Here is a 14,278-nt window from a genome sequence, read left to right on the forward strand (position 1 = left end):
ACAAAACAAAAGAAAACAACAACAAAACAACCTGACAGGATTCAGCACAGCTAACATATCACAGACCTGGGAACACAATCTAGTTTGTAGAGATGGAAAGCCAAAATCCTGAATGTCATCAGGATGGAACCCATATTGATCTTAGGGCAGGGGTCGGCAACCTTAAACATTCAAAGAGCCACAAAGGTCCTAACCAGAAGCTCCCTGTTCAATTCTGGAGCTGACCGGAAGTCCAGTTCTGGTCCACCATAGAGTTTCCTCCTAACATGGTGTCCTTTTTCCTCTACCTGTCTTAACCGAAAGCCCTATCAATTGTGGAGCTGACCAGCGACAGGGAGCTGCAGCAGAGGGATGGAAGAGCCACACAAGGCTCCAGAGCCGCAGGTTGCTGATCCCTGACCTAGGAGAATACAGTACCATGCCAGATATTAGGTAAAGTTATAGAGAAAAGAGGTTCCCGATACATGGTATTTTTTACTTATCACATTTATATGGTTCTTATATAAAGGGGATTCTGGGTGGCACACAATATGACTTATTGGGGGCATTTGGAGCAGGGCCAGTCTGTTGGGTTTTATCATATGGGCACACACAAAACTGTCAGAGAACTAGGGTTACAGTGGCAGGAAAAAAAAAGTCATCTTATTGAGGTTCCCCTAACTGTAATTGAATTGTATTATGAAACATTAGTTTCAAAAATATGTATATATGTCATCCTGTCTAAATATAGAGAAAGATACACAAACAGATAGACAGATGCAAGTGAATTTTTATGCAAATTTTAGAGGGGGTGGGAGAATCAATAAAAGGGAGAATTGAACAAACTCAATACAGGCTAAGGAAGAATGTAAATCTGAGATTTAGATTTGATTAAAGCCATGGTAAAGCTAAGGGATGCGGTCACTCCCGTTACTTGTTCCAGCTTCTGCCTAGAAGTTCGAACCTAGCAGTTCAAAAGCACGTAAAAAATGCAAATAGAAAAATAGGGACCACCTTTGGTGGGAAGGTAACAGCGTTCCGTGCTCCTTTGGCACTTAGTCATGCCGGCCACATGACTATGGAGACGTCTTTGGACAGCGCTGGCTCTTCGGCTTTGAAACGGAGATGAGCACTGCCCCCTAGAGTCAGGAACAACTAGCACATATGTGCAAGGGGAACCTTTCCCTTTTAAAGCCATGGTATCCAGGCTGCAAAGATCTGAATAGCCATTGGGTGTCAGTATAGAGATGGAAGCAGCCTATATTTTCTGGATATTTGCATCTCAGATGTGAGTGGTGCAATGGCCTAGAGGTGTAGCTCTCACTTCACAATCAGGAGGCTATGAGTTCGATCCTAGGTAGCGGCAGATATTTCTCTCTCTGGACACAATTAGTAAATATCAGCTGCAAACTCTGCATTGGTGACAGGAAGGGCATCTGTCCTGTAAGCACTCAGCTCCATTCAGTTGCCCCGACTCCACCCCGATGCAAGGGATTACAGGGTTATTAAAAGATTTTTAAAAATTGCATCTCAGATGTGATAAGCCCTGTTAGTGGGATAGTTTTCTGGAACCCAGATATGTTAGTGAATTTCATTGGTTATTATAAAATCTTCTGTCTGTTATTCCATCAATCCTCTTTGGCAACGATGCCCCTGTATTCTAAGGAGCTCCCACCACTGTGGTTTATTTAATTTTAAATTTTATCTGTTGAAGCTTACTTTGCTTTGTGGTCTAAGCTAATGTTGCATGTTCAATGAAACTTGATTAAGTATATTGGTTTCATGTAATATGCAGTCAAAGTAACTTTAAGTCCAACTGGATTTTATTCTAAAAAAAAAAGAGAACACTCTTTGGTGATCACAGTGACAATTCTGTGCAGTGTTTTAGGAACAATAGAGAAATGATTTGCCATTGCCAGTTTTGGGGAGTTATTTTTATTCTCAATTCAGTGTATCCAGAGAGCTATTCCTAGTGTGATATTGTTAAGGTGCTCCACTTTAGCATGAATGAGATCTAAAATTGCTTATCTTCTTGGGATGAGACAAAGTTGCACACTATCAATTTACAGAGACATGTTGAACTCAGAGGTGGTATTCAACCGGTTCGGACTGATTTGGGTGAACCGGTAGTGGAAATCGCAAGTGGGCCCACCTGCCCACCCACCTTAGCTCTATGCTGTCCTATTTAGGCACGTTTTTGAGGTCGGGTGCATGCGCGAAAGGCGCGAGAGAGAGCAAAGCACATGCAGGTTAGCGCGTGCTCACATTTTCGATGCTGTGCGAACGGGTAGATAAATTATATGAATCCCACCTCTGGCTGAAGTTACATTTGCTATGTTTCATTTCGCCCACATTTTTAGGAAACCATAAACGTTACTTTATATCTGAAAGTTAAACATTGAAAGCACTTCTTCAACAGATGGTAGATGCTCAAACTTTGCAGTCCATTGTGACCCATTGTGGCTCCCTTTTTATATATAACCTGATATGATTTGGATTCAGCGCTGATAATTATAGAAAAATAATGAGCTTAACATTCAGTAAATCTGAGATAAACCCTGGCACCAGGTGTTTTAAGATAATTTTAGAATTTAACTCACTCCCCCCGCAACATAGCTTGCAAGATATAGCAGTCAAGGACAAAGTGTTCCGTTTTCAGTATGTTCTCAAGAGGATGTGAAAAGCTAATTGGGTTGGATTATTGGGGTATTAATGAACGTTAATAGTGGATTTGTAAAAACGCAACTTAAGATTCATAGGTATAATGATGCTTCCCCCCCCCCCCAATAACTGAGATGTTTAAGGAGTCAAACCACACGCAGGGAGAAGCACATTCGCATGAAAAGCTAAAAAGAGATTTATGCAAAGCTGCATATCATTTGCAAAAATGCAAATCAGGCATTTATTTCTTCTAAACAAACTCAATAATAATAATTCCAGAATTCAAAAAGACTAGCACCTGCCACGTGACATCCTAAACTTAACAATTGCAGGTAAGAAAGACAAAAATGTCTGCATAGTGGACGTGGCAGTAGCTGGAAACAGCAGAACAGAAGTGAAAAAAACTGGAGAAAATCACACACACACACAGAGAGAGAGAGAGAGAGAGAGAGAGAGAGAGAGAGAGAGAGAGAGAGAGAGAGAGAGAGAGAACCTGCATAAAGAAGTAGAATTATGTTCATTCCCAGCTGAGTCCCAATTAGTTGCAAAGCAAGTCCTTCGGAAGAAGTCCTTCGGTATAATCATCAACCTTTATCTTCTTTGACACCCTGCCAAAAGTCTTACTTGGCAAAGCCCCACAAAGTTCAGAAATGAACAAGAGATGCCGACTGGAAACAGAGTTAGCAATGTTGCTTTCCTGCAAAAGACCCAAGTGCCTTTGTTTCTCTTTTAAGCCTTATGGGAGGGGCCAATCATCTCCTGGCCTTTCTCCTGAGTTGTCCCTTTTGCTTTAGCTGTTCTTGCCTTCTGGCAGCTCTGCGCATGCGTGCACTAGGAACAGGCTCCCCCTGTTCCTCTGCCTCTCTGCTGTCCGACTCTGGGGGCTCCGGAGTCCATGCATCAATCCCAGATGGCCATGGCCCCATCTCTGCCTCCGATGCTGAGCCCTCGTCCGGGCCTTCCCCAGCCTCCAGGACTGGCCCAGGTTCCTCCCCAGCCTCCTCACTGTCCAACTCCACTGCCAGTTCCACAGGCTGCTGGCAGACCACAACAGGTGCTTTTTCAAAAGGCAACTGGACTTCCTGTGTTTTTCCTTGAAGACGTTTCGCTTCTCATCTAAGAAGCTTCTTCAGAAGTGAAAGGTCTTCAAGAAAAAACACAGAAAATCCAGTTGCCTTTTCAAAACATCAGGACATCAGGAGCACCACTTGAATACCATCACGCTGGGGGAAAAAAAAATCACCATTCATCAACTGCAAAAGATAGCTTTACTTGGAACAGGATTCACCTAATTCTATAATGCAGAGGTGGAATTCAGCCGGTTCGGATCAGTTTGGGCGAACCGGTAGTGGAAATCGGGGGTGAGCCCGGCCACCCGCTCCGGCTCTATGCTGTCCTATTTAGGCACGTTTGTTGAGGCCAGATGCATGCACGAAAGATGCACATGTGAGTAAAGCACCTGTGCGGAAGGCCGGATGGAGGTACTCACATTTTCGGTCAAACTGGTAGGTAAATCATGTGAATCCCACCTCTGCTACGATGTGTTTAATACTATTAAACATCCACATCTGCCTATTCCAGGTCCTTAGGAGAAACTCAATAGGTGGATAGAAATGCCAAAGCCAGTCTAAACATCTGGCCGACTGTGTCACCACTAATAATAGTAATAAAAAGACCGGTGTTTGCCCTAAATCACCTCTAAGACTAAGGATTGAGTGTTTTCTGGATTTCTGGTATTGTAAGCTATTGATTTATGAAACCACAGTATAAGCAACTAATTCAATCAGTAGAATAACATGCAATTTAAATGGCTAATACATACAAAGGTAAATGCAACCTTTTTTTTAAATGTAAGTTTCTGGGACATAATGGAGTCAAAATGTCAATTAAAACATCTAAACCACTGTATTATTAAGGGATTTTAGCTCTTACCAGCAACGGGACAGGAGAAAGGAATTCCCTGATAAACATTCCTTATATTTAATATAAGAATTAAACTCAACCCTTTGATACCATAAACATTAAGTTATAAAGTATTATAAAATACAAAATACAAAAGTAAATAAAAGAGCAGTGGGGGGAGGGGAAAGGGGAAAGAAAAGTGAGGAAAGGTAAGGAAAAGGGAAAAGAAAAGAAAAAGTAGCATTAACTTCCAACTCTCTTTGTTGCAGTAGAATAATGGAATGGAATGGAATGGAATGGAATAGATGGGAATGGAATGGATGGGAATGGGATGGGATGGGATGGGATGGGATGGGATGGGATGGGATAGGAAAGGAGAAGAGAAGAGAAGAGAAGAGAAGAGAAGAGAAGGGAAGGGAAGGGAAGGGAAGGGAAGGGAAGGGAAGGGAAGGGAAGGGAAGGGAAGGGAATTTTTTATTGGCCAAGTGTGTTGGACACACAAGGAATTTGTCTTTGGTGCATATGCTCTCAGTGTACATAAAAAGACAAGATACATTCGTCAAGAATCATAAGCTACAGCACTTAATGATAGTCATAGGGTACAAATAAGCAATCGAATCATACAAGGAAACAATCAATATAAATCGTAAGGATACAAGCAACAAAGTTACAGTCATGCAGTCATAAGTGGAGGAGATGGGTGATAGGAATGATGAGAAGACTAATAGTAATAGTAATGCAGACTTAGTGAATAGTTTGACAGTGTTGGGGGAATTATTTGCATATTTTTGTATATATGTATATTATTTGTATATAAGGCATTAACATCAAATCACAGCTCTTTGCTTTTCCCTAATAATACGAACAAGTCATTTCTATAAAGATCTATCAATCTAATCAATAAAACCCAAAGTCAGAATTTCATTCTTTTCCATATTAAGCATGAAGTTCAGACGTGGTTTCCATGTGGAAACAAAAGTACTTGTGCTCTTTTCTTTAATCAAAGTAGTCAATTTTGCCACTTCATCCAATTCCAACAACTTCTGCAACCATTCTTCCATGCTAGATATCGAAGTGCCCTTCCATATTTATGCATACAATAATCTTGCTGCTGTCAACATATATAATAACAAAGTTCCAATTTTTTTCTCCAGTTCTTTTTCCATGAGACCCAAAAAGGAAAAGTTCTGATTTCATTTTTATCTCCGTTTTCAGAATTTTTCCGAATTAAAAAGTGAATCATACTCCTTTTTTTTTTTGCTTTATCACATGTCCACCATAGATGATTAAAAAGTCCCTTCTTTATTTTTACACTTCCAACATTCATTTGGCATGCCTTTATACATCTTAGATAGCTTATCTGGTGTTAAGATACCCTAAACTTCTGTAAGCCTTTACAAACTGTGCTGTCAGAGTTGTATGTTTCCTTAAAAAGTTTCTCAGTTCATGAATGTTTAATTGTGCTTAAAATTCTGATGTCCCAGAACCTCCTTAATGACTTGAGAATGCAGTTTGATAGCTTTTTGGAGCTGCCCCGCTTCGTCAATAATAAGCAAGATTTCAAAGCCACGTTAAAAACGCCATGAAATCCTGACGAAGCTCAGGTACCAGTATTTTGATCCTGAAATTTCAATATGAGGAAAACTGCTGTATAATGTATTGCTTATATATTATACATCAAGCAGGATATATCTATATTTTAATAAAAGAAGTGACATGAGATCCTTGCTTGTCACCATCAATGTTTTTAAAGGGAGACAAAGGTTTCCAGAAATGAAATAAAAATGAGATCGGAGGCGACAGGAGGTTCTTAGAACGAAAACTGCAGCTTTACTCAGGATTCAAGTGCAAACTACTTCTAGTGAGATTTTTTTCTTTTTCACAGGGACCATGAGAAAAAAAAAAAGCATATATTCTTATCGCTGTCAACTGTTTGCAAAAGAAGTGTTTTGCCATGTGTGTTCCTTCCAGCATATCCTTAGTAGCACATTGTCCTGTCTGATTTCTTTCCCTGTCTACTTGTTTCCTCATGGGCTAAGAAGCAGATTAGGAAAGGCGTCCTCAGTAGACTGTTCAAAATTTGGTTCTGCATGAATGGAAAGCTCTTTTTTCTGAGAATCTAGACTCTGCTTTTCCAAACCAGATCTGACTCTGGAACAGTGGCAGTTTGAAATACCTGGAAATCTGCCTCTCCATTTGAGAGAGTCCAAATATTTCCCCTCTCTCTCTCAATTTCTCATCTTCAGGAGCTATGCCCGATCAGGTTTTGTTTTCTTTCTTTCTTTCTTTCTTTCTTTCTTTCTTTCTTTCTTTCTTTCTTTCTTTCTTTCTTTCTTTCTTTCTTTCTTTCTTCCTTCCTTCCTTCCTTCCTTCCTTCCTTCCTCCCTCCCTCCCTCCCTCCCTCCCTTCCTTCCTTCCTTCTCTTTTTTTCCTCTCTCCCTCCCTCCCTCCCTGCCTTCTTTATGATTTATATTATCTATCTAGACTATCATTAAGTGTTGTATCTTATGATTCATGATGAATGGATTTATGATGACTATGATCATGATTGATCACTTATATCTTTTATGTACACCAAGAGCTTATGCCCCAAAGAAAAATTCCTTGTGTGTCCAATTGCACTTGGCCAATAAGCTATTCTATTCTATTCTATTCTGTTCTGTTCTGTTCTGTTCTGTTCTGTTCTGTTCTGTTCTGTTCTATTCTATTCTATTCTATTCTATTCTATTCTATTCTATTCTATTCTATTCTATTCTATTCTATTCTATTCTATTCTATTCTATTCCTTCTTAAATTTGTTTGCTACCTATCTCACCATGGGTCTACTTGAGGTGGCTTACAGTAATAGAAAGAAAGAAAAAAAATGAAAGGCTTGCGAACAAACAGAAATAAAATAATAGCACAATAAACTAAACCATGTCATAGGAACCCAATGAGAATAAATGTATCCTTATGAAAACCAAAATGAGGGATGGATGGAAAAAGGATGGGCACTGCAGCAGAGAAGACTGTTCTGGATCCTCATAGTCAAAGTTCTTTGACTGACATGATATGAAATAGCCCCTCTCTGCTGGAACGAATAGGAAGGGCTTGTCTCAGATAAATACTTTCTGAGAACCAACGTAAGAGAGACACATACTGTACATAAAGGAGGGAGACAGTCAAGCTATTCTCCAAAGCACCTGAAGGCAGGACGAGAAGAACAGATAGAAACTAATCAAGGAGAAAAGCAACCTAGAACTAAGGAGAAATTTCCTGAAAGTTAGAACAGTTAATCAGTGGAACAACTTGCCTCCAGAAATTGTGAATGCTCCAACACTGGAAGTTTTTAAGAAGAGATTGGATGACCATTTGTCTGAAATGGTATAAGGGCTTACTATCTGAGCAGGGGTTTGAACTAAAAGATGTTCAAGGTCCCTTTCAACATTGTTATAAAACAATGACCAGTCATCCAATTTCTTTACATAAATAGAAGCCATGAAATAGAGATTAGGGTCTTCTCCTACACCACATTCCTAAAGATACCCTTCTACAAGCATACTCCTGTTCCCTGTCCAGGGCTGATTTTGACAGAAAAATCATACATTTTATGAAAATGATACAAAAGAGAAAAATGGAGTCATCTTTTGAATGTGCTTCCAGTCCTACTTCTGGACAACTCCCTATAAACTTTTGTTTTTTTTTTAATGGAAGCTGGTTTCATCCTCATATTTGCTTAGGCATTTCGATCAAACTCATTCTGAATTCAGGAAACTTGTTCATGGTAGACCATGACTACTAACCAAATCAAAAATCTCTACATGATTTCCCAAGCAGATCAAAAAACTCCACAAGATTTCGTACAAATGTGTTATGCTTAAAGAAGTGAGCCTCCAAAATAGGGAAGCTGAAGGACACAGGCGGAGGTCTACTGTCAGAACCATCCTGTAAGGCCTGGAAGAAGCCATCTTTTGAATTGGGCCTTCAGACCTGCCACATTTACTACTGTGGGAAACTGGGAGGGGGAAATTGTGTGGAGCCAGGGTGATATGTAGTCATAATAACATTCCTTTCTCAGAAAGTCAAGGACATCTTGCCCTGCACCTGGATGGCTGGAACTGGGAGGCATCTCCAGTTGGGATGGTGCTTGGATTGGACCATCTGATGGACTTGTGAGTGTTGGGCAGGGACTTGAACTTTTCTTTGGGTGGGGAAAACCTGGAAGCTTTCAGATTCAGGTTTTCCCAGATGTGCCAATATGACATCTCTAATAAAATGGAACTTAGAGGAACTTCAAGCCTCGGAGTCTTTGTTTGTTGGGCGTGTTACTCGGAACCCTCCTTCCCTCGGTAAAGATTTCCATCTTGTAAATATTCTTTCTCTTCTCTGTTGTGTTCTCAATGTTGATAGTGAAACCAGCTTTAGGCAGTGAGGCTCCTGGTTAATATTCTAGTGACCCCACATCAATAACCGAAGAGTCATTAAGCTGAGCTAATTAAATAAAAACAATAAGCCAAACGATTAAGGCTGAAGTCATGACCTTTAATGATCCCGGGGCCTGTCTTTTGACAAAGAATTAATCTTTAATCACACCTAATGGCCTTTTGCATATTTAATGCACACTGCAGTTATTTTGCTCCCTCTTCTCTCCCGCCCCCCCAAGAGGGAATTCTGTATTCCTTTTTTTCTTCTTTTAGTGACTCCCTTGGGAAAAGAGATTAATTGCTCTCTTTACCAAAGTAAAAAAAAAAAGTAGTTGAAGTTTTGGGGCCTTCTCGACAACTGTCATCAATGTCACTGCCTGTATTCATTTTTTATGTGATGTCCTTTGTGGCTTTCCACGTAAGAATTGCCTCCAGAGATTTCCAAAAGTGCTTTAGTTACTGCGTAAAAATGCCTAATAACTAATTTGCTGATTTTCATTGTTCAGGCGCCACAAGTTACACTTAATTTAGGTGAATGAAGTTGACAGCTTGATATGTGGTTCAGGTCAAATTTAATTTCCAACTGAAATTACCAACTCTGCAAACACAACCCAGCCAGAAATTTTGCCCTAACTTGCCAGGGCTCTCGACAATAAGTGTTGGACCTGTTAGCTGCATTTGTTTTCTTCTGGTTTTTAAATCTATTGTGATGTTTCTCCTGCTGTTTCCAGGAACGGAGTCTCAGTCTACGTTTTCAACGTGTGTTTGCTTTCATGTTAAGAATACAAGAGATTGCTCTGCTGTTTTAAACTAAAGACATGTTCCATTTAGGATTGCTTTCCTAATGGCACCTGTCTAGATTGGTGTAGTTGCTCACTAGATGGTATAGACCAGGGGTGTCAAACTCAAGGCTCGGGGGCCAGATTCTAAGGATCTGGCCCACAGGGCCACCCTGGAAACAGCACAGGCCCATGGTGCCTCTACCAGTGAAAATGGAGCTTGCGAGGGCCACGCGTGCCACCCCCAAGCTCTGTTTTCACTGGCAGTGGGTTCCAGGAGGCCATTCCAGCCAAAAATGGAACTCGTGAAGGTCGTGTGTGGCTCCCATAAGCTCCATTTTTTTCAGGCAGAGGGCTGCAGGAAGCTGTCACAGCCAAAAACAGAGCTTGTGAGCCCATTTTTGCTAGTAGAGCACTCGGGTCACCACAGGCACCCCCCCCAACATGAGTGACATCATGCTGGCCACATCCACTCTGGCCACACCCACTCTTCCCCCCCTCCCCCGAAGGTCAAACACAACCCTGATGCAGCCCTCAATGAACCGGTAGCGGAAATTTTGAGTAGTTCAAAGAACCGGTAGTAAAAATTCTGACTGGCCCCGCCCCCGTCTATTCTCTGCCTCCCAAGTCCCAGGTGATCGGGAGGAAATGGGGATTTTGCAGTAACCTTCCCCTGGAGTGGGGAGGGAATGGGAATGGAGTATCCTTCCCCTGCCATGCCCACCAAGCCACGCCCACCAAGCCATGCTACACTCACCAAGCCACACCCACAGAACCGGTAGCAAAAATTTTGAAACCCACCACTGGCATGCGCGCCATCACCAGCTGCTCTTCTGTTTTTCAGCACGTGCATGTGCGCCAGGCAGGTGGTCTTCGCATGCACCAGAGCACCGGAAACTCAAAGCTGGCCAGTGACCATGCACGCACCGACCACCTAGTCTTTGGGTTTCCAGTGTGTGTACACTGGCCAGCTAGTCTTCGTGCACGCCAGAGCACCGGAAACCTAAAGACCAGCTGGGTGGTATGCATACGCCTGATCTTTGGGTTTCTGGCACACATGCATGGATGCACACATGTGTGCGCATTCCAGTTTGGGCACTCAGTGTTGAAAAGGTTCGCCATCACTGTTTTATAGTCTCTGGCAGTGGTGGGTTTCAATTTTTTTTACTACCGGTTCTGTGGGCGTGGCTTGGTGGGCGTGACTTGGCTTGGTGGGTGTGGCTTGGTGGGCGTGGCAGGGGAAGGATGCTGTAAAATCTCCATTTCTTCCCCAATCCAGGGGAAGGATATTGCAAAATCCCCATTTCCTCCCGATTAGCTGGGACTTGGGAAGCAGAAAATAGATGGGGGTGGGGCCAGTCAGAATTTTTACTACCGGTTCTCGGAACTATTCAAAATTTCTGCGACCGGTTCTCCAGAACTGGTCAGAACCTGCTGAAACCCACCTCTGGTCTCTGGGCATAATGAGCTCAATGAAGCCTCCTGCCTCCCTTCTTCCCTCCTTCCTTCCTTTCCTTTCTTGCTTGCCTTAACATTTTATTTTTGGTTTGTTTCTTTCCATTGCTTTTTTCTAAAGTGAAAAAACCCGTCACAGACATTCCTTAATCAAACAAAACATTTTTTTCAATGTTTTGTCAACGTTTACTGTTACTTGTACTTCTGTAGCTTCATTTGACTGTCAGCACAGTTGGTCAAGTCCCTGGGGGCGAAGGACGTGTTATGGCATTGCTTTTAAGACTCTGCGATGTTTGTTAAGAAAATGTAAGCTTTCCTAGGAACTGAGCAAATTGTTCCCGATGATGGGCAGAACTCAAGGCCAAAGTGATGTTTTTTCTATGTGGTTCCTTACTTGTTGCTGTCCCTATTCCATCTTTCTCCCTCCCACCACCATCAATTGGGAATTCTCATGAGCCTAATTTGATTGCTCGTGATAATTCTTGATATTTTTTTAAAAAATATAATTCTTGTGACATTAGGACAAGAAGCCATTTGCTCACACTCACTTCTGTCACAGAGAGTGGTAAGGATAGGAAAGAAGATTATAGGAAGCTCGCTTCCCATTATTCAGGATACTGTTTACAAATTCTATGTGCTTAGAGCTCAAAGCATTGTTAGAGACCCCACACACCCACTTCATGGTCTGTTTCTGTTGCTCCCTTCTGGGTGGAAGTTTCAAAGTATTTCTAGCAGGACTACCAGATTCTGTAACAGCTTTGTTCCCTAGGCCGGCCGTCTGATAAACTTGCAAGATTCATTCGCCATGTACCTATACAAATCCAAACTAGAATGTGTTGTTTCTCTCTGTCATATAATATATGTGGGTATATGCATAATTTTGTATGTATGTATATATGTATGTATGTTTAGTTTAGTTTAGTTTATTTGATTTGTATACCGCCCTACTCCCGAAGGACTCAGGGCGGTGAACAGCCAAACAATAAAATACATAGATACAAAAAATTTAAAAACCAGATAAAATCAAATTAAATCATTTTGGCCCAGACAGATTAAAACACCCCAATAATTTAAAAACAGATTAAAATTTACATATTTAAAAAAGGGAAGAGATTAGGCCAAGCCCGCCTGATGGAATAAAAAGTTCTTCACAGCACGGCGGAAGGTGCGCAGATCCGGGATCCTCCGTATCTCCGGGGGGAGCTCATTCCAGATGGTAGGTGCCCCCACAGAGAAGGCTCTCCCCCAGGGGCCGCCAGTCGACACTGTTTGGCTGACGGCACCCAGAGGAGTCCCTCTCTATGAGAGCGTACTGGCCGGTGGGAGGCTATTGATGGTAGTAGGCGGTCCCGTAGATAACCAGGTATGTATCTATGTATGTATGTATGTATTCATTCATTCATTCATTCATTCATTCACTCACTCATTCATTCTGATATAGTTATGTAATGTACATTGGAGGTGGTGTATGCCTTTGAGAGCTGTATGCAATGAAATTTCATTTTAATGTATGCCAATTAGTGTACATTCAAAGTGGCAATAAAGTTATTATTCTATTCTATTCTATTCTATTCTATTCTATTCTATTCTATTCTATTCTATTCTATTCTATTCTACTCTACTCTACTCTACTCTACTCTACTCTACTCTACTCTACTCTACTCTACTCTACTCTGATTCGATTCAATTCCACTCCACTCCACTCCACTCCACTCCACTCCACTCCACTCCACTCCACTCCACTCCACTCCATTCCATTCCATTCCATTCTATTCTATTCTATTCTATTCTACGCAACCATCCTGAACCTAATGGAAAATAGGATCCAAGCCACCCACAGTTTATCATAAGAGTCTATATAAATGTTATGAATGAATGAATGAATGAATTATTAATAATAGTGCTTTGTTGCACTATTCTTCACGTATTTGCAAGGTATCCCCTTTGTCTGGCAGAAACAAATTAGCGATAAACAGAAAGGAGAGTAATCTTTGACAGTAGAAATTCACAATAAGCATCTTTAAAATGTTTTGATGGTGCTGGTGATTATTTACTTTTAAAATAAATTTAAGTAAAAAGCAGTAACTTCCAATTACTAATTCTTTAGCTCTGATCTGGACATTCCTAACTATGCCAACGGGATTTTCTTTTTTAAATGAAAGCTTTCATTGTTATTCCATTAGCTGACAAGACAATGTTCAAAGAGATTTAAGTGAAACCATTACAATTTATTTGAATTCAAATAACTGTTCTGGTTTTTTTAATAGATTAAACTTTTATAGTATGGATAACTAGTAGAAGAATGATGATATTTTTAAAATGTATGTATTTTAAGACAGAGTATGTTTCATTTTCGGTGCCTTCCGCCGTGCCCTTAAAACTTTCTTTTTTCAGCAAGCCAGGCTGGCTTAATATATTTTTAAATATTTTTAATTGGTTTGTTATTTTAAATTGGGGCCAAATTAATATATATCTTTTTAATTGTTTTTAATGTTTGTATTGTATGTTTTTTATCTGGCTTTACACGGCCCTGAGTCCCTCGGGAGAAGGTGCGGTATATAAATTTGAAATAAAATAAATAAATAAAAAAATCTTTTTCAACAAACCTTTGGATCAAGGTTAAAAGAATGGAATGATTCCCAAAATGTATAATTTAATATTTCCTTGATCTCATTTGTGATAAAACTATAACAGACTGACTACTAAGGGTTATGTTGTTGAGCTTGGTTGAAACAGCTGGTGTTGTATGTCATGTTCAGCTAATAGGATGCAAATTGGATTAAACAATGTGAGTTTTCTCTCACATATCTCTAATATCTAATTCTAATATCTAATATCTAACTCTAATAACTAATGAACCAGAAGAGAAGATGTGATTTGTGGTTAAAATATTTCTGGATCAGCCTTTTCCCCCAGCCCACTACTATAATTTTTATTGTCAACATGTCTGGGCAAAGTTTTTCTCCAGAGTTTTAATCTTTCCTTCTTAGAAACGTCTTAGAAATCTCAAGAAAATTAGTTTTTGCAAAACCTCAGAAATTAGGCAGCAGGAAAATTTGATTAAGATGCTCAAAAGGATCTTGTTTCACCTCCCTGTGG

General features: G+C 40.6%; 1 protein-coding gene across 3 annotated transcripts in view; it reads left to right on the plus strand.

The window, feature by feature from the left end:
• The window catches only part of PCDH9 (protocadherin 9), a 926,161-nt gene that overhangs the window by 652,993 nt on the left and 258,890 nt on the right, over positions 1-14,278 (plus strand). The window lies entirely within an intron of this gene.

This window comes from Pantherophis guttatus, chromosome 5 (assembly GCF_059756535.1).
Source record: "Pantherophis guttatus breed Tessera chromosome 5, ASM5975653v1, whole genome shotgun sequence".
NCBI classification, from domain to species: Eukaryota; Metazoa; Chordata; class Lepidosauria; order Squamata; family Colubridae; genus Pantherophis; species Pantherophis guttatus.